Genomic DNA, 27,114 nt, shown 5'->3' on the forward strand with positions numbered 1-27,114 from the left:
TACAAATAATTAAAGGTCTTAGTGGTCCTAACACAATAATCAGAATTTATTGTCATGAACAAGTTGTGAAATTCATTGTTTTGTGGCATCGTTACCATGTAAACATTCAACATACAACCATAAATTTAAAAATGCACGAAAAGTCAAAGTGAGGCAGTGTCTTTGGTTCGTTGATCATTCAGGAATCTGATGGCAGTGGGGAAAGAAGCTGTCTTTGTGCCACTGAGTGTTCATCTTCAGGCTCCTGTATCTTTTTCCCTGATGGTAGTAGAGTGAAGAGGCGTGGCCTGGGTGGTGGGGGTCCTTGAGAGAGGCTGCTTTTTTAAGACATCACCTCTTGTAGATGCCCTTGATGGAGTGGTCTGGAGCCTGCGATGTCGCAGGCCGAGTTAACAACCCTCGAGTTTTTACCCCTGTATTAGACAGCGATGCAACCAGACAGAAAGCTCTCCACGGTCCACTTGTCGAAGTTTTTGAGTCTTCGGTGACATGCACAATGAGTGTAGGCAGTTTATGTGCAGGTGAGGACCCCCCACCTGAATCCCCTTGTCACAAACGTCCCTCACTGTAATCTGCTCCAATTCTCATTTTTTAAATTGTTTCACTGGGTCATGATTCTTCAGGGAGAAAAACCTACCTTTTAGTACCTTAAAGTTGCTAGCCTTGTGTAGTTTCTCATCATGTGCACATCAATTCTTGTTGCCTACAGACAGGTACTTTGTTTTAAAAAAAACCTCCTACAATAGTATGAATTAAATTCTAAAGATAATAACTACAAAAGATAGTAACTATTCACAGTTACCATGGAGAAAGAAAATAAAGTGGCATTACAGTAGTGCAGGCAAGCCTTTTTGTGGTTTGAAGTAAAAACACAAAGCTGGAGAAACTCAGCAGATCAAACAGTGACCTTTATGTAGCAAGGATAAAAATACTTAACCGACATTTCAGGCTTGAGCCCTTCGCCAGGTACAAATAAAAAGGGCAGGGGTGGGGGGGAGGAGCATGGTTGCAAAGGCAGGAGGAGATGGGTGGAGAAGGAAAGGAGAGTACAGCAGCAGGCAGGGGGAGGAGAGTGAATAGAGAGGGAAGGGGTGGGGAGCTGATGGGGGAAAGGAAAAGAGAGCATGTTAGCAGAAACCAGAAAAATAAATGTTAATGCCATTTGGTTGGAGATTGCCCAGATGGAAAATCAGGTGGTGTTCCTCCAACTTACAGGTGGTCTTAGTGGTACAGTACATGAGGTCATGGACAGACGTGAGTGTGGGAGTGGAGTGCAAAACTGAAACGGTTGGCAACTGTGAGTTCCCTGACACTGGTGCGGACAGAGTGAAGGTACTCAGTGAAGTCTGCACCCAGTCTCTCTGTATCAGAGAGTCCACAAAGGGAGCACCGGATACGGAAAATCAATTCTGCGGATGCACAAGTGAAATGTTTCTTGACTTTTAAGGCCTGTTTTGGGCCCTGGACTGTTGTGAGAGAGGAGGTGTGGGCACGTCTGGCACCTGCGGCCACGGGGAAGGTGCTGGGGGGTGCAGTTGGTGGGGAGGGTGAATGCAGTCATGGAGGGAGCGGTCTCTATGGACGGCAGAGAAGGGAGAAGAGGGGAAGATGTCTGGTAGTGGGATCCTGTTGTAAGAGCCAGAAATTCCAGAGAATAAGGAGGTTGGTGGGGTGGTAGGAGAGGATGAAGGGAATCCTGTGCTTGTTGTGTCTGAGGGTGAAGGCGGCCAACACAGATGAGCGGGTAATGGAGGAAATGTGGGTAAGGGCTGAGTTGATAGTGGTGGAGGGGAGCAGAGAAAATGTCGTGATAATTATATAAAAAGAACACTTTAACGTTGTTGTGGACTGACATGTATCACTGGAAAAGAGAGCACGAATAGGGACCATGGATAGTTTTGTTTTTAAACGTACCTTTTTTGTTGCCCATTTTAACTAACTTCATTTGAAAACATCTTGTCATATCCATTGGTGACGGTAGTTTTATTTAAAATTGCGTGTCCGTGGGGTCAGTGGCCAAGATGCTGGTGTCTATGGGTAGCGGCAGTAATGAGGGAAGGCAGAGGATTGGCGCGGGGTGCCAGAAAATGGAGAGAAACCACCCCCTCCCCGACTGAGGAGGAGGAACAGGAGGTGATCCATGGGATGGTGACCATGGCGATGGACCAGTGAGAGGCTCTGCGGCTGAACGACCCAGACAGTTGGTGGGTTCTTGATGACTTGAAGCAGAGGAACCCACAAAGGCTGTGGGCTGCTGGTGACTGGCTGAAGAGGTACCAGGTATCAGACCGGGTGCTGAGGGCACTGGAGGGTTCCTGATCATTTCTGAGGTTGTGAACTCGAGCTCAGGTTGCCGATGGTTTGGACTGGGCTTTGTGTGGCTGTGGAGGCTGCAGGAGCACTGGAGGATTTGCTTCTCTTTCTCTGCCTGTAAGAGGTGCTTCAGGCAATTTCTGCTGATGGCGCGAATCTGTCTGCCTTACTTACAGCAGACCAAAGCAATTTTGGGTAAGATGACACTTTCTGTACCATGACAGTAAATTGAACCTTGAATTTGCCAGATGTATGATATCACTCTTTGTACTTTCATATCCAAACTTGGAAAGTAAGGTTAGATTTCATGCACAAGTTGATAATCTGATGACCTTGTCTTTACTCAGCTGAAGTCAGCAGTTTTAATAATAATATCGTTATAATATCTTAAATAATAAGCTAAGCGATAATTAATACAATCTTCAATTGATGGAATAGATTTCAGATTTATTGTCAAAGTCCATACTTGACATCGCATAAAACCCAATTGGCTGTACTGTACACAGCATATGTAGTCTTCCAAAGGCGCTATTTGCCTTGGCGAGTCTGTTGTCTATCTCATTGTCGATCCTTGCATCTGATGAAATGGTGCAGCCGAGATAGGTAAACTGGTTGACCGTTTTGAGTTTTGTGTGCCCGATGGAGATGTGGGGGGGCTGGTAGTCATGGTGTAGCGCCTTTGGAAGACTACACAAAAGAGTCTGGAAAAACAACCAACTGAAAAACCTCACAAAGATAAGCGTATACAGAGCCGTTGTCATACCCACACTCCTGTTCGGCTCCGAATCATGGGTCCTCTACCGGCACCACCTACGGCTCCTAGAACGCTTCCACCAGCGTTGTCTCCGCTCCATCCTCAACATCCATTGGAGCACTTACATCCCTAACGTCGAAGTACTCGAGATGGCAGAGGTCGACAGCATCGAGTGCACGCTGCTGAAGATCCAGCTGCGCTGGATGGGTCACGTCTCCAGAATGGAGGACCATCGCCTTCCCAAGATCGTGTTATATGGCGAGCTCTCCACTGGCCACCGTGACAGAGGTGCACCAAAGAAAAGGTACAAGGACTGCCTAAAGAAATCTCTTGGTGCCTGCCACATTGACCACCGCCAGTGGGCTGATAACGCCTCAAACCGTGCATCTTGGCGCCTCACAGTTTGGCGGGCAGCAACCTCCTTTGAAGAAGACCGCAGAGCCCACCTCACTGACAAAAGGCAAAGGAGGAAAAACCCAACACCCAACCCCAACCAACCAATTTTCCCCTGCAACCGCTGCAATCGTGTCTGCCTGTCCCGCATCGGACTTGTCAGCCACAAACGAGCCTGCAGCTGACGTGGACTTTTTACCCCCTCCATAAATCTTCGTCCGCGAAGCCAAGCCAAAGAAGAAGACACAGCATATACATGTAAATAAATAAAGAATTGTAAACAAACTGTGCAATACAAAGAAAGTGCACAATTAAGAGCCCTAAAAGGGGTCCCTGATTGAGTTTGTTGTTGAGGAGTAGCAGCTGTTCCTGAACCTAGCGTGTGAGCCTTGTGGCACCGATAACCCTTTCCTGATGGCAGCAGCAAGAACAGTGTGTGTGATGGGTGTGTGGATCCTTGATGATCGCTGCTGCCATTGGCAGCGTTCCCTTGAGATGTTCTCGATAGTGGGGTGGATTTTGCCTGTGATGTCCTGGGCTGTGTCCACTACTTTTTGGAGGGCTTTATTCTCAAGGGTATTGATGTCCCCAGACCAGACCATGATGCAGCTGGACATAGCTGTAGAAATTTGCCAGTGTTTCCAGTGCCATATCAAATTTCCACAAACTCCCGAGGAAGTAGAAGCACTGACGTGCTTTCTTCATGATGCCATTGGTATGTTAGGAAAGGAAAAAAAAAGTTACATTTCCCACAATTTATCATGGAACCAAATTTTGTTCACGCATGGTTTCCCCTTCTATTTCATTTAATGATTGAAGAAACATTTGTAAAATTGAACTGAAAATATAAGTAAATAAGTTATTTCCTATTTGTTATTTTTATTTTGGGTATGAGTGCAAGTGTTTGCTTAATTAAAGAAATTTATGCAGACTTTAATTTTGTCTTGGTTGTGAAGGCCAGGATTTGTTGGCCATCCCAAATTCCCTGAACTGGGAAGGCAGCACTGAGTCTATCACACTTTCTAAAAATAGAACAGCTTTAAGATGCAGAAGGCATAGATTTCAGCCTATTGCTCCTGTGCCAGTTGTTTGAATGGGTCGGCTCCATAGTCCCATTGCACTTTTCCATATGACGATTGTTTGCAGAACATACAACATACAGCACAATACAGGCCCTTCGTTAGTCACTGGCCTCCAGGCTGAATATTTCCACTACTGCTCTAAGCTTTCTACAGGCAAGCCAATTTCTTCAGGCAATTGATTTCTTTCAAATATTCATCCACTTCTCTTTTTAAAAACAATGCTATTTGTGAAATCCACATTCTTGCAAATATTAAAACACTTAAGCATTTGGGGCTGCTTTGCTTCTTTAAAGGTAAAATATAAAGTCAAATTGTTGCTCCTCTAGATGAAAGTAGACCATTTTTATCGATCTTGAGGCAGCTTAAATTGATTTTATTAAAATAGAGTAAATAACATGATTGCCAATAAATTAGTTAGTGTAATGGTCGGCCAACACTATCACAGCGCCGGTGACCACTGTGGTCTCTACAGTGGAGAGACTGGACGCGGACTAGGAGATTGCTTTGTTGAGCACTTCAGTTCTGTCTGCTGCATTAGTGTGAATCTCCTAGTGGCCACCCATTGCAAATCTCCATCCCATTCATTTGCTGACAAGTCTCTGTGGTTTTATGTACTACCTGAGTGAGTCCACCCACAAATTGGAGGTACAACACCTCATCTTTCAATATTAATGGATGGCATTAGTATTGAATTCTCTGACTTTCATTAAACACCACCCACTCACTTCTTCCCCCCAGCTCTGTCTCTCCTTTCCCACAGACGTGATAAATCCTTTCCTTGTCCATTATCGTATCCAATGAGCCCCTTTAGTTGGTCTGGATTCCTTCCCCAGCCGGCACTGTCTGAATTCTGAGACTTTCAGAGATTTCCTGCTTCTGGCTCATTCTGCTGATTCCTTGAAGAAGGGCTCAGGCCCCAAATATCAGCAATATATCTTTGTCTCCTATGGATGCTGAAAAGACCGGCTGAGTTCCTCCAGCATTTCGGTTTTTACTCCAATAACAGTATCTGCAGACTTTTCTGTTCACCCAAATCCGCCACTGTCTGTAAACAGTTTATACTTTCTCTCTGTTATCATGTGGGTCTCCTTTCCTTGCTTTGAGGACCGAAATGTCAGAATCTTTACTTCCAATGGATGCTGCGAGACCAGCTGGGTTCCTTCAGCATTTCTGTTTTGCCTACAACCAATTCCTGCAGGTTTCCTTCTACAGACCAAAAACATGCAGGGTTGATGGGTTAATTAGTCACATGGGTGTATTTGGGTGGTGTGAGCTCATGGGCCAGAAGGACCTGTTACTGTGCCCTATCTCTAAATTATTTTTAAATTGAAATTTCAGTTTATCCCAAGTCCAGGGTGTGGCGTCTAGGCTCAACAATGCTTGAGATTTCAGATTTGTTGTCAGAGGACGTACAAAATATTACATACAACCCTGAGATTCTTTTTCCCGCAGGCCAGGCAACCACTTGTTGGTCATGCAAAAAATATGTACCCAGCGTATACATGTAAACAATAAAAAATTGTAAACGTAATGAATGTAAACAAAGTGTCTGCAATACAGAGAATAAAATATTTAATAAAATGCGCAAGTAAGAGCCCTTAAATGAGTCCCTGATTGAGTTTGTTGTTGAGGAGTCTGATGGTGGAGGGGGAAGCAGCTGTTCCTGAACCTGCTGGAGGGAGTCCTGTGGCCCCGATCCCTCTTTCCTGATGGCAGCAGTGAAAACAGAGTGTGTGCTGGGTGGTGGGGATCCTTGATGATTGCTTCTGCTTTCTGACGTCAGTGTTCCTTGTAGATGTACTCGTTAGTGGGAGGGTTTTCCCTGTGATGTTCTTAGCTGTATCCACTACCTTTTGGAGGCCTTTACACTCAGGGGTATTGGTGTCTCCGTATCGACTATGTCGATATTTGCCAGGGTTTCAGGTGGCATTCCAAAGTGGTGTTAGTTTGGAGTTGCGGAGAGGGGGAGTGAGTTCGAGAGAGCTTGAATAATGGGGTGAATGTGTGAGGTCACAAAGAAGTAAAAATGATGAGTGGCAGAGCCTGGCAGAGTGGCAGAGTTTCTGGAGTGCTGAGGCCTGGGATTTCTGTAAGTATGCTTGGCCGATCAGGGGTAGGGGAAGGTCAGGGCATGGTTTGTGGAGGGTGGAGGCTGGAAGACAAAATGAAATTCTTAACTAGGATAAAGATGGAGGTCGCTTGCATTGCACTCTGACACCATGTGGGGAAAACATGGTGGTCCAAAAATGAACATTGCATGGGGATGATGTAGCTCCTTGACACAGAAATTGTGTAAAAACACACTGAAAGGCTGGAGGAACTGTCAGTATTTTCAGTGTCCATCAAAAGCAAAGATATATTATTGACGTTTTGGGCTTGATAATGAGCCAGAAGCAGGAAATCTCAGAACTCAGTGCCAACTGCAGAGGGGAATGCAGACCAACAAAAAGTGTTAATTAGATACAAGGGCCGAGGTAAGAATTTATCATGTTTGTGGAGAAAGAGAGACAGAGCTGGGGAAAGGAGTGAGGGGGAGGGTTTAACGAAAGTCAGGTCTGTGTTAATGCCATCAGGTTGGAGGGGCCAAGTCAGAAGATGAGGTGTTGTTCCTCCATTTTGCATGGTCTCATTCTGGCGGTGTGCGAGACCATGGACAGACATGTCAGCAAGGGAATAGGATGGAGAATTGAATTGGGAGGTTATTGTGAGATCCACACTATAGCAGCAGACGGAGTCGAGGAGCGATCTCCCAGTCTGAGCCCAGCCTCTCCGATGTAGAGGAGACCACAGCAGGAGCACCGGATACAGTGGATGACCCCTGCAGATTCACGTGTTGCTTCACTTGAAAGGAGTGTTTGGGTCCCTGAGTGGTGGAGAGGGGGGAGGTGTGGGTACAAATGGAGCATCTCCTAATGTCAAAGGGCACAATTGGTGGGGATGGAGGAGTGGACAAGGGAGTTATGGAGGGAGTGCTCCCTGTGGAAAGCAGAATATGTGTCTAGTGGTGGGATCACATAGATGGCAGAAATGGTGGAGGAGGATGTGTTGGATACGGAGGCTAGTGGGGTGGTAGGTGAGGACAAGAGGAATCCTGTCCTTGTTGCATGTGGGGGTGGACAGGTCAAGGGCAGATGTGCAGGTCATGGTGGATATGTGGGTGAGTGCCAAGTTGGTGGTGATAGAGGGAAAGCCACATTGTTTCAAGAAGGAGGACATCTCTGATGACCTGGCAAGGAAGTTCTCATCCTAGGTGCAGATGAGGCTGAGGAACTGAGAGAATGGAATGGAATCCTTACAGGGGACGGTGGGATGTGGCGTAGTTGAGGGACTTGGAGGGTTTATAGAAGAAGTTTGTCGGGAGTTTGTCTGATGAGATGGAGACAGAGATTGAGAAAAGAGTGTTGCTGGAGGTGGACCAAATGAATTTGAGGTTGGGGTAGAAATTGTGCTGGGGTTTAAGGGTCACTATTCTTTTGACATGCCTGGTCTGCGTTTCAAAGTAACATAATAATCCAGAAATGTTCATTTATCACGTTTCACTCCAGGAAAAAAATATTTTCAATTGTATAAAGTTGAAAAATGATTACATGTTGCACTCTGGATGAAGCAAAGGACCTTGAAATGGGTATTTTTAGTCAGACTTTTGGTTTAGCACTGATATCAAAGTACAATGGAAGTTATTCAACTGGTTGGATGGGTAACTAAAATTGGGGGGAATCCATTTAGTCCAATGCAGGTGCTTGTGCTTTGCATTTTTTCCCCAGTGTGGTGATTTCTTTCTACTGTCCATAGCCATCTCTTCACTTTCATTAGTAGATTACAAATATGTTAATGTTATCTGCTCATCAGTTGTGAGTTCTATATTCTCAGGAAGTGCTGTTGTGACTTCCTGATGAGTGAGGAGAAGTTGTATGTCCACGATAGGTCACTAGTTAAGTGAACTCCAAGGAACTTGGTGCTCTCCGCTCTTGCCACCACAGGGTTCTTGATGTGTTGAGGAGGGTGGTCGTTCCTGGGATATGATGGACTTTCACATTTCCTGTGAAGACAGTATCATTGTGACCTCATTAAGAATAATGAATGTTTCATAATCAAGATACTGGCACTAATGGCTGGTTTGGAGGGGCATTGGATGGAGTGGTTGATGGAGGAAAAACAAAAATGGTGGGTGTAGCCTGAGCTCCCCGTAGAGTGGATGGGTAGAGGTGATCAAGATCACAAGACAAAGGAACAGAACCAGGCCACTAGGCCCATCGAGTCTGTTCTGTAAATCTACACTAAGCTACTCTACACTAGTTTCAATTTCCGGCCTTTTCCTCATATCCCTTGGTGTCCTCACTAATGAAATACTTGTCTATTTCTTGTTTAAATACTCCCAGTGATCTGGCTTCCACTGCTGTATGCGGCAGTGAGTTCCACAGATCCATGACCCGATGGCTAAAGAAGTTCTTCCTAATCTCTGTTTTATATGGATAACCTCTAATTTTCATACTATGACTCCGTGTCCTTGGTTCATCCACCAAGGGAAACATCTTACCCACATCCACCTTGTCTAAACCTTTCAAAATACAAAATGCCTCTATGAGATCTCTCATTCTTCTATACCCCAATGAATACAGCCCAAGAGCTGCCAAATGCTCCTCGTACATTAGCCCTTGCATTCCGGGAATCATCCTAGTAAATCTCTTCTGCACCCTCTCCAACAACATCACATCCTTTCTTAGATGGCGGGCCCAAAACTGCACACAATACTCCAAATGAGGCCTCACCAGTGCCCCATAGAGTCTCATCAACACATCTTTACTCTTATACACTCTTCCTCTTGAAATGAAGGCCAACTTAGCATTCGCTTTCTTCACTACCAATCCCACCTGGTCATTAACTTTTAGGTTTCCCTGCACACCCGAGGTCTGAATTTTCACCCCATCCTAATAGTATTCTGCTTCTTTGTTTCCACTGCCAAAATGTACCACTGTACATTTCTCTATGTTAAATCTCATCTACCATAATTTTGCCAAGTCTCCCAATTTGTCTCTATCCTTCTGCAACTTTACGGTTTCTACTACACTTCCTACTCCGCCACCTATTTTGGTGTTGTCTACAAATTTGGCCACAAAACCATTTATACCACAATCCAAATCATTAATATAAATTGTAAACCGTAGCGGCCCCAATACCGACCCCTGCGGAACACCACTAGTTACAGGCAGCCATCCAGAATGGGATCCCTCAATTTCAACCCTTTGCTTCCTGCCTATCAGCCACTTCTCTATCCAGTTTAATAACTTCCCTGTAATTTTAGCACCCTAATATGCGGCACCTTATCGAAAGCCTTTTGAAAATCTAAGTAGATAACATTCACAACATCTCCTTTGTCAATCCTACTTAAGATTTCTTCAAAAAACTCTAATAGGTTGGTCAGGCAGGATCTACCCTTTGAAAAAACATGCTGACTTGGACCTATCCTTCATGCATCTCTAGGTATTTCATCACCTCATCCTTGAGGATCGACTCTAATATCTTCCCAACCACCGAAGTCAGATTAATCGGCCTATAGTTTCTTTTTTTCTGTCTCCCACTTTTCTTAAAACAGCGGAATCACATTTGCAACCTTCCAATCTTCTGGAATCTCTCTAGAGTCTATCAATTTCTGGAAGATCATCGCCAATGAATCTACAATCCCTAAAGCCATCTCTTTCAAAACCTGTGGACGCACCTCATCTGGTCCGGAAGATTTATCAATCTTTAATCAGCCTAGCACAATTTCTCTAGTAACCCTAACTGAATCTAACCCTACTCCCTGAAGTCTCTGACTGTCTGGGATATTACTAATGTCTTCCACGGTTATAACCCATTACAATTTCCCCAGCATCATTTTCTATCGGTCCTATGTCATCATGTGTCTCTCTTTTATTCCTTGTATATTTGAAAAAGCTCTTAGTATCGTTTTTAATATTAGCTAATCTCCTTTCATAGCTCATCTTTTCTTTCCAAATGACATTTCTTTGCCTTTCTGTAAGTGTCTAAAGGAATCCGAATCCTCTGATTTCCCACTAATTTTAACTTCCTTTTATGCCCTCTCCTTAGCCTTCAGCTCTTTTGTTAGCCACAATGGTACCATCTTTCCTTGGACAAATTTCTTTTTCCTTGGAATATATCTATCTGGTAGACCTTTTATTTTGCAAAAATATCTTCCAGTCCTGCTCTGATCCTCCAATTAGTTTGCTTTCCCAGTTGACTTGAGCCAGTTCCTTTCTCATACCACTGTAATTTCCTTTATTCCACTGAAAAATTGATACATCGATAAATTTTTTTCCTTTTCAAATTTTAAATTATATTTAACCATATTATGATTGCTGCTTCCTAGAGTTTCAATGACCTTTAATTTCCCTAACAACCTCAAACTCACGAAGGCAGTGCATCAACATTTTGGAAAATATAGAGGAAATGTTCAACCGAAAACGATGCTTGTCAATTGTGGATCACTAAACTAGATCATCGAGTAGTGTGGTTCTTTTGAAAGAACAGAATATTTACACTGTTCCATGCGGCACACATTTGAAGATGATTATCATGTGTTTGCTGGGAAATTGGATTGCTCATCTCAGTTAAGGACTTTGTTCCCTGGAGCGTAGAAGAACAAGGGGAGGTTTGATCGAGGTGTTTAAAATTGAGGGGTAGACGGAATAAATGTAGATAGACTTTTTCCACTGAGGGTGGGTGAGGTACAACCAGAGGACATGGGTTAAGAGTGAAAGGGGAAAAGTTTAGAGGAAACATGAGGGGGAATTTTTTCACACAGAGAGCGGTGGGTGGGAGTGTGGAACGAGCTGCCAGCTGAAGTGGTGAATGTGGGCTCAATGTTAACATTTAAGAAGAATTTGGACAGGTCCATGGATGGGCTGGCTACATGTCAGTGGCACAGACTAGAAAGGCTGAAGGGTCTTGTTTCTGTGCTGTAACGTTCTATGGTTTTCTTGTCGGTGTCATTGGGAGTGTAACCCAGTGTAAAGTACATTGTAACTATTTCTGGATCCTCTCACAACACTCGAAATTCAATTGGTCACATGATGCCTGATCTTTTTTTCTCATTGACGCGAGCGTACCTAATAACATTAATAGACATTCAACGCCATGATATGATACTGTTGACATTGATTGGAGCTCACAGGTGCGCAACACGAGTGTGCTCAGGCAGTCAAATAACAGCCCCATCTGCTACCTATCTCTTTCCATATTTTTTTCCGCCTTCTCAGAATCAGCAGTTGGCTTGTTCTGACTCGTCCAAGATGTAGATGTGTTCATTGGTGGCATTTTTCCACTGGAAGAAAGAAATGCATTTGAGGATGCCATCTCTCTGTTCCCAGCTGAACAATCGGCTGATGTTCATCTTTCCTTGGTGTCTGCTAATGTTGAGCATCTCTTCGATCCAGGGAATAGCAATCCACTCGTGTATGGTACTTCAGTGCTCACTAAGAATGTCTGGGCTTATTAAAGCCAATCAGACTCGAACAAGTGGCATCTCTTGCTGCTCCATTATGGCAGAGACGAGAGGCCAATGTGCATCAGCAGGAGATGAAACCTTAAAGGCTTGTGGGTGTGTGGTGGCCTCTGCCTGGGTCACCAGTGTCAGCTGCCTTCTGGGTCTATCACCACTGTGCAAAGACATTGGCGAGGAGAAGATCTCTTCCTCTCTGGACCATTACTATGGAGTGATTTCCAAGGAGTGCATTTCACTTCCAGAGTGGAAATGAGGCTTGAGTGAACACAAAAGTCTGCAGATGCTTTGATTGTAGTAAAAATGCACGGAAATGGTGGAGGCCTACGTTTCGGACCTGAGTGCTTCATGAAATAAGCCAAAAGCAGGAAATCTCAGTCTCTGAATTCAGACAATGTTGGCTGGGGGAAGAATCTGGACAAACAAAAGGTGTTAATTGGATATGGTAAGGTAAGAATTTTTCATGTTTGTGCAAAAGTTGGGGGAAGAAGAGAACGGGGGTGTTTTAACGAAAGCCAGAGAATTCGATATTTATGCCATCCGGTTGGAAGGTGCCCAGTTGGAAGATGAGGTATTGTTCCTCCAGTTTGCGGGTGTCTCTGTCCGGCAGTGCAATAGACTATGGATGGGCATGTCAGCAAGGGAATGAGATGGGGAATTGAAATGGGGGTAAGGGGCGCTGGACAAAATGACAACTCTCTGTCTGCCTTACAGTGGACAAACGTTAAAGAATTTCATGTATGTAAGATTCTAAATGTAGTACTACGTGACAATAAAGGAACCTGAAATGGGTGGCCACTGGGAGATCCATGCTATTGTGGTGGACAGAGCCGAGATGCTCAACAAACTGATCTCCCAGTCTGCGTCCAGTCTAGTCTCTCCGATGTAGAGGAGACCACAGTGGGAGTACAAGATGCAGTAGATGAGCCCTGCAGATTCACAAGTGAAATGTTACTTTACTTGAAGGACCCAAATGGTAGTGAGGGAGGTGGTGTGGGTGCAGGTGGAGCATCTGCAATTTTATCTCTCTGTTTTCCTAGTTCTCTTTATGTACAATTGTCAAATTTCTTTCCTTTTTAAACTCACAAATGCCCAGTTCCCATTAAATTTGATCGGGCTTAGAACCATGCAACATTACAGCACAGAAACTGGCCTGTTTGGCCCTTCTAGTTTGTGTTGAACTTTTTTTTGGCTTAGTCCCACTGACCTACTCTCAGTCCATAGCCCTCCATTACTCTCCCATCTATGTACCTGTCCAAATTCTTCTTGCATGTTAAAACTGAGCCTACATTCACCACTTCAGCTGGAAGCTCGTTCCATACCCCCACCACTCTCTGTATGAAGTTCCCCCTGATTTTCCCCCTAAACGTTTACCTTTCCACCCTTCTTTTGAATATTTTAGTTTTGAATTTCAAAGACTCCTATAAATTTAAAGAAAAAAACACAATCTCTTATCACACCAATGTGACATCCAGAGTCTGTTTTATCTCCCCTCCCCCACCCCCACACCCCAATACAACTGAAAATAAAGTCATACAACTTGTGCAGATATGAAAAACCCAAATACAGGTAGAGTAAACGACCCCTACAGAAACCTGGAAAAAAAACCAACCAGGGTGAAAGAAAAAAAAACAACCTAAAGAGAACATCATCTGTGTCAAGTCCCACTTCATTGATCCCAATAATTTCCCTCTTTAGAAGGATTGTTTCATTACCCTTGTTCTGAAAGGGGATAGTCATATCTGTAAACCAATATATTTCAGATAAGGTGCCAAACTCTAAAGAATGTGCCATATATCCTCCTTATATTGTACGTGGTTTTCTCCAGGGGAATGCAACTCTGCATTTCTGTATTCCATCGTGTAATATTTATTTGGGAGTCGGACTTCCACGTGACCACTATACATTTCCTGGCTACTGACAAGGCGACCTTCACAAACTGCATTTGGTTCTGGATAGTTTAAAACTCGCATCCATAATGTTTCCCAGAAGGTACAATTCTAGTTATTGTGGAAAATACACCTTTGTAATTTTTTTCAGAATGTCACTCAGGTCCTCGGAGAAGGATCTCACCTTTGCACCCAGCCAGGTTGAATGGATAAAGGTTCCAATCTCCACACCACACCTAACGCATACTTCCAAGATTTAAGGTTTGGAATTTTGTATTTTTTATGGTGCGAGGTACAGTTGCAGGAAATTATATCGCACCAATCTGTACCTTTCATTAATAACTGCTGTCACACAGATCTGACCAGCACCGCTCATGAATTGTTGTGCCCAAGTCTGATTCCCACCTTTCCCTCGACCTGTATAAGCCTGGCTTTGGGCCTTCTCTTTGGAATATGAATATATTATGGAGATAAACTTATGCACAATCCCCCTTCAAATTAGAATCTCCATGTCACTACACACAGGCAGGGTCATAGATGATCCCAATTTATCCTTTAAAAAGATCTTGATTGCAGATAGCAGAAGAATGTTCTATTAGACAAATTATATTTGTTCCTTGACTGCTCAAATGACATGGTAGCCAAGATCTTATTGAGATCTTGATATTAAGTTGTTTTTGGTAAAGAGCATTTTGGGAGATATCCCCACCTTCAATCCAATACACTCATTTATTGTTTACCATGTCTGCTACATGCTTTGGTGCGGGGTTATCTATTTTCTTTGAAATTAGTGTTCCATTTATATATCAACTCTCCTGCTATCTTTTCATCTACCACATGTTGTCCAACTTGAGCCCAGGAGGGGGCTCCTTCCTCAAAGAGTGAGGCAATAAACCTCGCCTGGGCCGCCCAGAAATATTATTTGAAATGTGGCAATTTTAACCCCCCCCCCCCCCCAGTTTGTAATCCCAAATCAGCTTTTGTATGAAGATTCTAGCCATTTTACCATTCCACAGGAACTTTCTGACACATCTGTTGAGCATCTTAAATAAGCCCTGGGACAACGGAATGGGTAACGACTGAAATAGATATTGTAGCCTTGGCATCACCTTCATTTTAACACAATTAACTCTGCCCACCAAAGTTATGGGCTGAGTTCTCCATCTAACGAGGTCCTCCTCAATCTTCTGGAGCAAAGGGAGATAACTGAGTTTGTATAAGGTGTGTAAATCCTTGTCTACGTTTATCCCCATATATTTAATCCCTTTTTGTGGCCATTTGAATTGACTTCCCTGTTCGTGTTGTCTATAATCACCCTTCATCAGAGGCATGATCTCATTCATGTCACAAAATTCCCAGCCGGGCCAGCGACCACACCTTGGATCACCTCTGGGACATTCTTCCCTTTCAGGATAGCCACTCCCCTGGCACTGAAATTGAAGGAAGACATCACCACCTGGCCCACCCACACCCTCTTTAATTTTGTATGCTCTTGCTTTGTAAGGTGCGTCTCCTGTAAAATACCATGTCTGCTTGCATTTTTTAGGTGTGCCAGGACTCTTTCTCTTTATTGATCTGTTTATCCCATTCACATAAAAACTTACAAACTTAATTGTATTATCCAGAGCTCTTCCATTGTCTTCTCCTCCTCCTTTACCTCTGATACTTATCTTCCGTAGACATCTGGCACAGACGACTGCTCCAAACAAAACCTAAGCAAGCTTAAAAAAAATTAGAACCAACAATTCAAAGAAATACAAAAATATCCCCAACTAATCCTTTCCCCATCTCTTCTTTCCCTCATCTACCCCTACCCTTCCCGGTGCTAATATAGTCCCTCCCCCCTTTTCTTTGAGCTCCTCGTATTAATTCTTTTAACTAACCAATCTTGTTTATACAGCATCATAATAAAACACAATAAAATGTTCCCCTCATAATCATAACATTTACAGTATATACAATCGATAATTCCATCAATTCCCTTTATTTATGCCTCCCCTTGCACCCTGAACCCATGTCCTCTGGTCTACCCTCAATAGACAAAAATCTATTACATTTACTCTGTCTATCCCTCTCATAATTTTATCAAATCTCACCAAGAGATTTGTTCCGCTGCTTCCTTTAAACTCACCTGGTTAACTGGACAATTTATTATACTACTAAATCTCCATTGCAAGCAAAATCTTCGCTCGGATTCTCCTAAATAGAATAATACCTAGTGTCGCCGAAAATATTCTCCCAGAATCACAGTGCGGCTTTCGCGCAAACAGAGGAACTACTGACATGGTTGTTGCCCTCAGACAGCTCCAAGAAAAGTGCAGAGAACAAAACAAAAGACTCTACATCAACTTTGTTGACCTCACCAAAGCCTTCGACACCGTGAGTAGGAAATGGCTTTGGCAAATACTAGAGCGCCTCGGATGCCCCCCAAAGTTCCTCAACATGGTTATCCAACTGCACGAAAACCAACAAGGTCGGGTCAGATACAGCAATGAGCTCTCTGAACCTTTCTCCATTAACAATGGCGTGAAGCAAGGCTGCGTTCTCGCACCAACCCTCTTTTCAATCTTCTTCAGCATGATGCTGGACCAAGCCATGAAAGACCTCAACAATGAAGACGCTGTTTACATCTGGTACCGCACGGATGGCAGTCTCTTCAATCTGAGGCGCCTGCAAGCTCATACCAAGACACAAGAGAAACTTGTCCGTGAACTACTCTTTGCAGACGATGCCGCTTTAGTTGCCCATTCAGAGCCAGCTCTTCAGCGCTTGACGTCCTGTTTTGCGGAAACTGCCAAAATGTTTGGCCTGGAAGTCAGCCTGAAGAAAACAGGTCCTCCATCAGCCAGCTCCCCACCATGACTACCAGCCCCCCCACATCTCCATCGGGCACACAAAACTCAAAAGGTCAACCAGTTTACCTATCTCGGCTGCACCATTTCATCGGATGCAAGGATCGACAACGAGATAGACAACAGACTCGCCAAGGCAAATAGCGCCTTTGGAAGACTACACAAAAGAGTCTGGAAAAACAACCAACTGAAAAACCTCACAAAGATTAGCGTATACAGAGCTGTTGTCATACCCACCTCCTGTTTGGCTCCGAATCATGGGTCCTTTACCGGCATCACCTACGGCTCCTAGAACGCTTCCACCAGTGTTGTCTCCGCTCCATCCTCAACATTCATTGGAGCGACTTCATCTCCAACATCGAAGTACTCGAGATGGCAGAGGCCAACAGCATCAAATCCACGCTGCTGAAGATCCAACTGCGCTGGGTAGGTCACGTCTCCAGAATGGAGGAACATCTCCTTCCCAAGATTGTGCTATATGGCGAGCTCTCCACTGGCCACCGAGACAGAGCTGCACCAAAGAAGAGGTACAAGGACTGCCTAAAGAAAGCTCTTGGTGCCTGCCACATTGACCACCGCCAGTGGGCTGATAATCGCCTCCAACCGTGCATTTTGGCGCCTCACAGTTCGGCGGGCAGCAACCTCCTTGGAAGAAGACCGCAGAGCCCACCTCACTGACAAAAGACAAAGGAGGAAAAACCCAACACCCAACCCCAACCAACCAATTTTCCCTTGCAACCGCTGCAATCGTGTCTGCCTGTCCCGCATCAGACTTGTCAGCCACAAACGAGCCTGCAGCTGACGTGGACATTACCCCTCCATAAATCTTCATCTGCGAAGCCAAGCCAAAGAAAGAAATAACAGCTTGAATAAAATGGTGAAGTGTGTTGATATATTGATAGAATCAGTCTGGCACCATTCAAATCCCCAAAGTATGAATTATTGGAGTTTTACTGTAATATTAAAAGATACCAAACACCTTGCAAGATGATACTTTCAGTACACAATCAATACAGTCTCCTAGAAACAAAAAGAGACCTCGACCAAGACCGTGATCTCCTGGTAATAAGGTGCTTGACAATCCTTTCAGCTTGAGTCATCAGTAATCTTTACCTGTAATTAGTTTGAAATTGCAGAGGTCAGACTTGTTTATTCAGTGAACTGATCCATTTATTGTACTTACTGACAATTGATTCAGATTCTCAACCATTCACTGTAGGTTGAATGCATTGGCTAAGCACTGTTTGCCAATGTTTACTTCTTCATCGGAGAGTAGGTAATAACATTCTGGTGTAGAGGTCAAACACGAAAGTTAACAGACACTGTGGTTGTTTTTTTTAAATTTTTTTTATTTTTCACACTATAAACCATATTGACCAAGATACATACAGACATTTTTCTTCTTAAATATATAGTGTCGTTTTCTCCCCCTTTTTCCCCCTCCCTTCCCTCCCTCCCTCACCCCCTTCCCCATTTATATGAAGTTCAATCTATAAGATACATTAAACCCGTTAAACAATGTTGTCACTTAATAAAAATAAACAAGAAATTTTACTGAGTCAGTTCTTTTCGTTATCTTCTCCTTCTGTCATTTTAGGTGGTGGAAGTCTATGGTAGGATTTCTTGATTGTGTTTCATGTACGGCTCCCATATTTGTTCGAATATTGTAATGTTATTTCTTAAATTATATGTTATTTTTTCTAATGGAATACATTCATTCATTTCTATGTACCATTGTTGTATTCTGAAGTTGTCTTCTAATTTCCAGGTTGACATAATACATTTTTGTGCTACAGCTAGGACTATTATAACAAATCTTTTTTGTGCTCCATCCAAATCGAGTCCAAATTCTTTGTTTCTTATATTACTTAGGAGGAAGATCTCTGGGTTTTTTGGTATATTGCTTTTTGTGATTTTATTTAATATCTGGTTTAAATCTTCCGAAAATTTTTCCACTTTCTCACATGTCCAAATTGCATGAATTGTTGTTCCTGTTTCCTTTTTACAGCGAAAACATCTGTCTGATACTGTTGGGTCCCATTTATTTAACTTTTGAGGTGTGATATATAGCCTGTGTATCCAGTTATATTGTATCATGCGTAACCTCGTGTTTATTGTATTTCTCATAGTTCTGGAGCATAGCTTCTCCCATGTTTCATTCTTTATCTTTGTGTTTAGATCTTGTACCCATTTTTGTTTAGGTTTACTGTTTGTTTCCTCGTTCTCCTTTTCTTGCAGTTTAATATACATGTTTGTTACAAATTTTTAAATTATCATTGTGTCTGTAATCACATATTCAAAATTGCTTCCTTCTGGTAACCTCAGACTGTTTCCCAATTTGTCCTTCAAGTAGGTTTTCAGTTGGTAGTATGCAAACATTGTATCGTGAGTTATATTATATTTATCCTTCATTTGTACAAAGGATAATAATTTATTTCCCGAAAAACAATTTTCTATTCTTTTGATCCCTTTTCTCTCCCATTCTCTAAAGGAAAGGTTATCTATTGTGAAAGGGATTAGTTGATTTTGCGTCAATATTAGTTTTGGTAGTTGGTAATTTGTTTTATTCCTTTCTACATGAATCTTCTTCCAAATGTTGAGCAGATGATACAATACCGGTGAATTCCTACGTTGCACCAATTTTTCATCCCATTTATATAGTATATGTTCAGGTATCTTCTCCCCAATTTTATCTAGTTCTAATCTGGTTTTTCCTTTGTTTGATAAAAATCTGATAGGTACCTTAATTGTGCGGCTCTATAATAATTCTTAAAGTTTGATAGTTGTAAGCCTCCTTGTTTGACCATTCTGTTAATTTATCTAGTGCTATCCTCGGTTTCCCCCCTTTCCACAAGAATTTCCTTGTTATTTTCTTTAACTCCTTGAAGAATTTCTCTGTTAGGTGTATTGGTAATGACTGAAATAGGTATTGTATCCTTGGGAAAATGTTCATTTTAATACAGTTCATCCTTTCTATCCGTGTTAGTGGTAAGACTTTCCAATGCTCTAAGTCGTCTTGTAATTTTTTTCATTAATTGATGGTAATTTAGTTTATATAGATGGCCGAGATTTTTATTTAGTTGTATACCTAGGTATCGCATTGCTTGTGTTTGCCATCTAAATGGCGATTCTTTCTTAAACTTTGTAAAAGCCGCATTATTCATTGGCATTGCTTCACTTTTATTTGCGTTGATCTTGTACCCCGATACTTCTCCATATTCCTTCAATTTCTTATGTAATTCTTTTATTGATATTTCTGGTTCATTTAAGTATATTATAACGTCATCTGCAAATAGACTGATTTTATATTCCTTCTCTTTTATTTTTATCCCTCTTATTTTATTTTCTGTTTTTATCAGTTCTGCTCGTGGTTCTATAGCTAACGCAAACAGTGAGGGAGATAGTGGACATCCCTGCCTTGTTGATCTGCTTAAGTTAAATTGTTTTGATATATATCCATTTACTGTCACTTTTGCCAATGGCTCCTTATATAAAGCTTTAATCCAATTAATATATTTCTCTGGTAGGCTGAATTTTTGTAGTACTTTGAATAAATAATTCCATTCTACTCTGTCAAAGGCCTTCTCTTCATCATTATTGCTGTTTTGCATGAATCTGGTATGTTTTGTGTTTTATCAATCTGGTTGATTACTTCCAGGAGGGGAGGAATTAATAAGTCTTTAAATGTTTTATAGAATTCTATTGGGAATCCATCCTCTCCTGGTGTTTTATTGTTCAGTAGTTTTTTTAATATCTCCTGTAATTCTTCTATTTCAAATGGTTTTATTAATTTATTTTGCTCCTCTTTGTAATTTTGGTAGTTCAATTTTAGTTAGAAATTCATCTATTTTGTCTTCTTTCCCTTCATTCTCAGTTTGATATAGTTGCTCGTAGAATTCCCTGAAGTTTTCATTGATCTCCGTTGGATTATATGTAATTTGTTTGTCCTTTTTCCTTAATGCCAATACCATTCTTTTAGTTTGTTCTGTCTTAAGCTGCCACGCTAGAATTTTGTGTTTTTTCTCCTAGGTCGTAATATTTCTGTTTTGTCTTCATTATGTTCTTCTCCACCTTATATGCTTGTAGTGTTTAATATTTTATTTTTTTATCTGCCAATTCTCTTCTTTTAGTTGTATCTTCCTTTATTGCTAATTCTTTTTCTATATTTGTTATTTCCCTTTCCCACTGTTCTGTTTCCCGATTGTAGTTCTTCTTCATCTTAGTTACATAACTTATTATTTGCCCTCTGATGAACGCTTTCATTGCGTCCCATAGTATAAACTTATCTATCACTGATTCAGTATTTATTTCAAAGTACATTTTAATTTGTCGTTCAATGAATTCTCTAAAATCCTGTCTTTTAAGTAGCATGGAGTTTAATCTCCATCTATACATTCTTGGTGGGATGTCCTCTAGCTCTATTGCCAATAACAGGGGTGAGTGGTCTGATAATAGTTTAGCTTTATGTTCCGTTTTCCTAACTCTCCCTTGAATGTGGGCTGATAACAGGAATAGGTCTATCCTTGAGTATGTTTTATGTCTACCCGAATAATATGAATATTCCTTTTCCTTTGGGTGTTGTTTCCTCCATATATTCAAAAGTTACATTTCTTGCATCGATTTAATTATAAATTTGGTTACTTCGTTCTTTCTGTTAGTTTTTTTCCCAGTTTTATCCATGTTTGAGTCCAAATTAAGGTTAAAATTCCCTCCTATTAGTATGTTCCCTTGCGTATCTGCTATCTTCAAAAAGATATCTTGCATAAATTTTTGATCTTCTTCATTAGGTGAATATACATTGAGTAAATTCCAAAATTCTGAATATATCTGACATTTTATCATTAAAATATCTCCCTGCTGGATCTATATTTTCCTCTTCTATTTTGATTGGTACATTTTTATTGATTAATATAGTTACTCCTCTGGCTTTTGAATTATATGATACTGCTGTTACATGTCCTATCCAATCTCTCTTTAATTTATTGTGTTCCACTTCAGTTAGATGTGTTTCTTGTACGAATGCTATATCAATTTTTTCTTTTTTCAGTAAATTTAACAGTTTCTTCCATTTGATTTGGTTATGTATTCCATTAATATTTAAAGTCATATAGTTCAACATAGTCATTTCATACTTTGTTTATCTTTCCTTTCCGTTTCCTCATCACCACCTTCCCTTCTTATCCATTTCTGATTTCTTTTTTTGAACACATTATAAGACATTTCTAAAACATAAAATATTTCCACTATTCTCATATCTAAAATTCCTTTAACTCTAATAGTCCCTCCCCTTTCTGAGTTGCCCTTTGTCCCTTGTCGGGCAACCACATCTCCCCTCTCCATTTGGATTTGCGAATCCGCTCGCAAGCGTGAAATGATTTTGCATTGACTGTTATTCTTCCCCACCCAGTCCCCCCCAGAAAAGATTTTAATCTTCATATATAACAAAGGTCACTCTCTTTATTCCCTCCTTACTTCCTTTCTTCCCTTTCTTTCCCTTCTTAGTTCTTACTTATACTTTTATATAGTTGTCATTTTTGCTCTTGTTACATCTCTTCATCTCTCTGTCTGTTTTGTAGTTGTTCTGCAAATTTTCGTGCTCTTTCCGGATCCGAGAATAGTTTGCTTTGCTGCCCCGGGATAACTATTTTAAGTACCGCTGGGTATTTTAACATAAATTTATAACCTTTTTTCCATAGGGTCGTTTTTGCTGCATTGAACTACTTCCTCTTCTTCAGGAGTTCAAAACTTATATCTGGATAGAAAAAAATTTTTTGACCCTTGTATTCCAGTGGTTTTTTTCTTCTCTTATCTTTTTCATTGCCTTCTCCAATATATTTTCTCTTGTTGTATATCTTAGGAATTTTACTAGAATGGAACTTGGTTTTTGTTGTGGTTGTGGTTTAGGGGCTAATGTTCTGTGTGCCCTTTCTATTTCCATTTCTTCCTGTAATTTTGGTCTTCCTAGGACCCTGGGGATCCATTCTTTTATAAATTATTTCATATTTTTGCTTTCTTCATCTTCCTTAGGCCCACTATCTTTATATTGTTTCTTCTATTATAATTTTCCATTATATCTATCTTCTGAGCTAACAGCTCTTGTGTCTCTTTAACTTTTTTATCAGATTCTTCTAATTTCTTTTTTAAGTCGTCTACTTCCATTTCTATGGCTGTTTCTCGTTCTTCCACCTTGTCTACTCTTTTTCCTATATCTGTCATGATCATCTCTAATCTATTCACTTTTTCTTCTGTACTTTTTATTCTTCTTTTTATTTCACTGAATTCTTGTGACTGCCATTCTTTTACTGTTTCCATATATTAAAAAAAAAATCCATGCACTTGTCCTTCCCTTCATCTTCCATTTCTCTGTGTTCTTCCTCCTCTTCTTCTGAGTTCATTCCAGGATCTGTGTCCTTTACCTCTGTCTCTTCTGGTTTTCTTGTTGGGTTGTTTGTTTTATTTTGTTGGGTATTTTTGTTCTTCTTATTTTTATTAAAATGGTCTTGGTGTTGGTCTTCTTCCTTTGAGTTGGTCATCTGTTGTTTCTTTGATTTCCTATTTTTATTCTCTTCTTCCTTGTTCTCGTTATTTTCTATGTTTTCCTGTTGAGAGTCTTGCTGTTGTGTTGTACTTGTCTGTTTCAGCTGTGGAGATTTATTCCTCAGCTGGTCCCCCCCTCCCGTCGGTGTTGTTTTTGTGTTGCGCATCGCACATGCGCGAGGATTTGCGCATGTGCGGTTGCGCACTTTTGTTTGGCTCCGTGAGCCATTTTTGTAGTCCTGAGTTCAGGGTTTCCACTGACCTCAGGGAGTGGGCTTCTCTCTCCATGCCGGGCCTCCTCGTACCGGTAAGGCCTTCTCCTTCCTCCTCCGACGTCGTTCCTTCTTCTTTTCTTCCCGTTGTTTTTGGTTTTTCTTTCTTCGCTGCCATTTTCTCCACACTTTCACTTTGTTATGGTTTCTATGTTTGTGCCTTTGTTTTTTCTCTATCTTTTTTACTTTTCTGGAGAGGGCTGGAGTTCCCCTACCGGCCACTACTTCATCACGTGACTTCAGCCAACAGACACTGTGGTTGAAGTAAAAACACAATGCTAAAAAGAGGAGGGGTAATTTATGAGGTGTTTTGTTTTGTTATCATGGTAATTTAATTGATAGAACTTTCAGTTGTATGGGAATGGGGGCGAGAAATACAGATTCTGTTACATGTATGTTAAAAAAGATGATGGACAAACTCAGCAGGTCAAACAGTGCCTTTATATAGCAAAGATAAAGATACAGAACTGATGTTTCGGGCTTGAGCTCTTCAAGATATGGAAAAATGCTGACAGGCATGAATTGAAAGGGTAAGGGGAGGAGAGAGGGGTGGTTGTTGTGACAGATGATGTGGTATTTTATATTGTTTATAGATATGTTTTTGGTAGATAAATTGTGCAGGTTTTTAGTGTAGATCACATACAAACACTTCAAAACAGATCTCATTTAAAATGCCAGAGCTCTGCTCAAGCCAGACGGTCCAGGCTCCGAGTGCCTTTGCAAAAACTTTTAAGAGTGCCCAAGGGACTTCACTAATGGATTGTTGTCCGGAGCTGCAGGCTGTCTGAGTGCAGTGTGCTGTTCTGAGAGGGCCTTGTGGTTTTGCAAGCAGAGAGAGGCAAACAGGTTTTTTTTCTAAGTGAGAGAGAATTCAGTTCTATAGTTTTCAGTTCAGCAGCAGCTGGGACTGGAACAGGACAAGCTGGCGAGCTTGTGGAAAGACCCCATTTGGAAGACTGTGAGTTTTTAGTTCAGCCCGTTTAAAGCCCTTGTGGTCCCTTCAAGAGGAGAGGACTGGCTGCCTAATGTTTCATTTGAAATAAGGGAAACAAATAGGAACTCTGTGGTGACCTGAAAGAAAGAGGTTATCATCTGGAAAACCCCGATGGGGCAAGTTTCTTCAGCAAGACACTAACGTGGCTGATTAGAAGAAATCAATTTGTATCCAGTGAACAAGAAATCTCTCTCCGGAAACCGAAGCCTGGTGAAATTCATAAATGTTAAATTATATGCACGGTATAAGAATTGCCTTCAACTAGTAAACTTGGAGGAATGAGAAGTGAAATTGGATTGTGAATCAAAGAACTTTTCTGAACTTGCACACACATTACATGCATGTGCGCTTAGAATTAGAAGGGATTAAGTAAGTTAATAGTAATAGGTTTGGAGAAGGGTTCAGAGAGCTCATTGCTGTATCTGACCCGACCTTGTTGGTTTTCGTGCAGTTGGATAATAACGTCGAAGTACTCGAGATGGCAGAGGTCGACAGCATCGAGTCCACGCTTATGAAGATCCAGCTGCGCTGGATGGGTCACGTCTCCAGAATGGAGGACCATCGCCTTCCCAAGATCGTATTATATGGCAAGCTCTCCACTGGCCACCGTGACAGAGGTGCACCAAAGAAAAGGTACAAGGACTGCCTAAAGAAATCTCTTGGTGCCTGCCACATTGACCACCGCCAGTGGGCTGATAACGCCTCAAACCGTGCATCTTGGCGCCTCACAGTTTGGCGGGCAGCAACCTCCTTTGAAGAAGACCACAGAGCCCACCTCACTGACAAAAGGCAAAGGAGGAAAAACCCAACACCCAACCCCAACCAACCAATTTTCCCTTGCAACCGCTGCAATCGTGTCTGCCTGTCCCGCATCGGACTTGTCAGCCACAAACGAGCCTGCAGCTGACGTGGGCTTTTTACCCCCTCCATAAATCTTCGTCCGCGAAGCCAAGCCAAAGAAAGAGTAATAGGTTTGATCCTGTTTTCATGCTTAAAGATAATTAAAAACAACTTTTGTTTAAGTAACCATTTGTCTTGGTGAATTTCTGTTGCTGCTGGGTTTTGGGGTCCTCTGGGCTGGTTACGTTGTCAAGGCAGGAGGTAATAGGTGGAGGAGGGAGGGTATAGCAGCAGGCAGAGAAAATAGAGATGGCTGGGTGAATAGAGAGGGAGGGTGTGGAGAGCTGACAGAAGGAAAGGAAGGGGAAAGGAAAGCAGGTTAGCAGAAACCAGTAATTTGATGTTAATGCCATCAGGCTGGAGAGTGCCCAGATAGAAAATCAGATGTTGTTCTTCCAATTTATGGGTGGTCTTGGTGAGATAGAACATGAGGCCATCATCAGACATGTGATTATGGGAGTGGGACATAGAACTGAAACGGTTGGCCACTGAGAGATTCCAGTCACTGGTATGGATAGAGCGAAGGTGCTCAGCGAAGTGATCTCCCAGTTTGCCCCCAATTCTCCACTGTAGAGAAGGATGCAAAGGGAGCACCGGATGCAGTACAGATAGTACCCCACTTGCGGTCTATGGGACCTATGACCATCCACACATATGGCCAAAAAAAGTGACCATCTCTCAGTTGCCATTTTGTAAGTGTGAGATTCACTGTAAATGGTTGGCAAATGTGTTTCACAAGTGAATAAAGCCCTCACCGATTTGGAAAGTATGTACCAGAATGTAGAAAGATCTGCCAGGGTTGATCGACAAACTAGTTTGGCAGGGGAGTTGGAATCAGAATGTGAGTGCAGAAATTAAAGGTAGAAGGGAATCGGGGTGATAGGGTGGAGAAAGAAGTTTAAAAAAAAAGTCAAAAATAATATGCAGTAAGGAAGACAAAATGGACAGGCAGGTGAAAGGACAGGATGATTTACTGTACAATGGAAATACTGAGGAAGGAAGGGGTTAAAAGCAAGCATAGCTATATTTTGCAGCATTAATAATAATTATAATAAGGAAAAACCCAACACCCAACCCCAACCCACCAATTTTTCCTTGCAACCGCTGCAACCGTGCCTGCCTGTCCCGCATCGGACTTGTCAGTCACCAACGAGCCTGCAGCAGACGTGAACATTTACCCCTCCATAAATCTTCGTCCGCGAAGCCAAGCCAAAGAATAAGGTGGAGGAGACAATTCAGAGACCAATTAGCACGATGACTAACTATAGGAATTTATTTTGAACCAATCAGCTTGAGCAATGTCTGATAAGAGACTGGCAATCTTGTAGTAATCTAATGTGATTTTAGAAGCAATTGCATTGGGTAAGAATGTCTTGTGTAAACTTTTGACTGGGCCAAATGGAAGTCCGAACAAAGGAAAGTAGTGCAACACAAGTGAATCAGTCTCTGCTTGATGCTTACAGAGACGGCATGTCTGTAACAGCATGGAACAGATAGCTCAAAAATCCTGCAGAATAAATGAGTCTGACCAGGGTGAAAGTTTGGGTGTTGTCTTTTCATGTGCTCCACCATACAAACCAAAATCCACAATACAGCAATATCAGTAACAGTTACTGGTCTTGGGGAACTG

At 41.9% G+C, this 27,114-nt stretch overlaps 1 protein-coding gene across 3 annotated transcripts in view; it reads left to right on the plus strand.

The window, feature by feature from the left end:
* The window catches only part of LOC138739718 (vitamin D3 receptor-like), a 334,532-nt gene that overhangs the window by 43,577 nt on the left and 263,841 nt on the right, over window positions 1-27,114 (plus strand). Inside the window, exon 2 of one of the 3 annotated variants that reach the window (XM_069892319.1) lies at window positions 14,081-14,190. The exons of the other annotated variants lie outside the window; for them this stretch is intronic. The gene's annotated coding sequence lies outside the window, so the exon portion shown is untranslated. The remainder of the gene's footprint in view (window positions 1-14,080; window positions 14,191-27,114) is intronic. 3 annotated transcript variants of the gene reach the window in all.

The sequence above is a fragment of the Narcine bancroftii genome, chromosome 7, assembly GCF_036971445.1.
Source record: "Narcine bancroftii isolate sNarBan1 chromosome 7, sNarBan1.hap1, whole genome shotgun sequence".
Taxonomy (NCBI): domain Eukaryota; kingdom Metazoa; phylum Chordata; class Chondrichthyes; order Torpediniformes; family Narcinidae; genus Narcine; species Narcine bancroftii.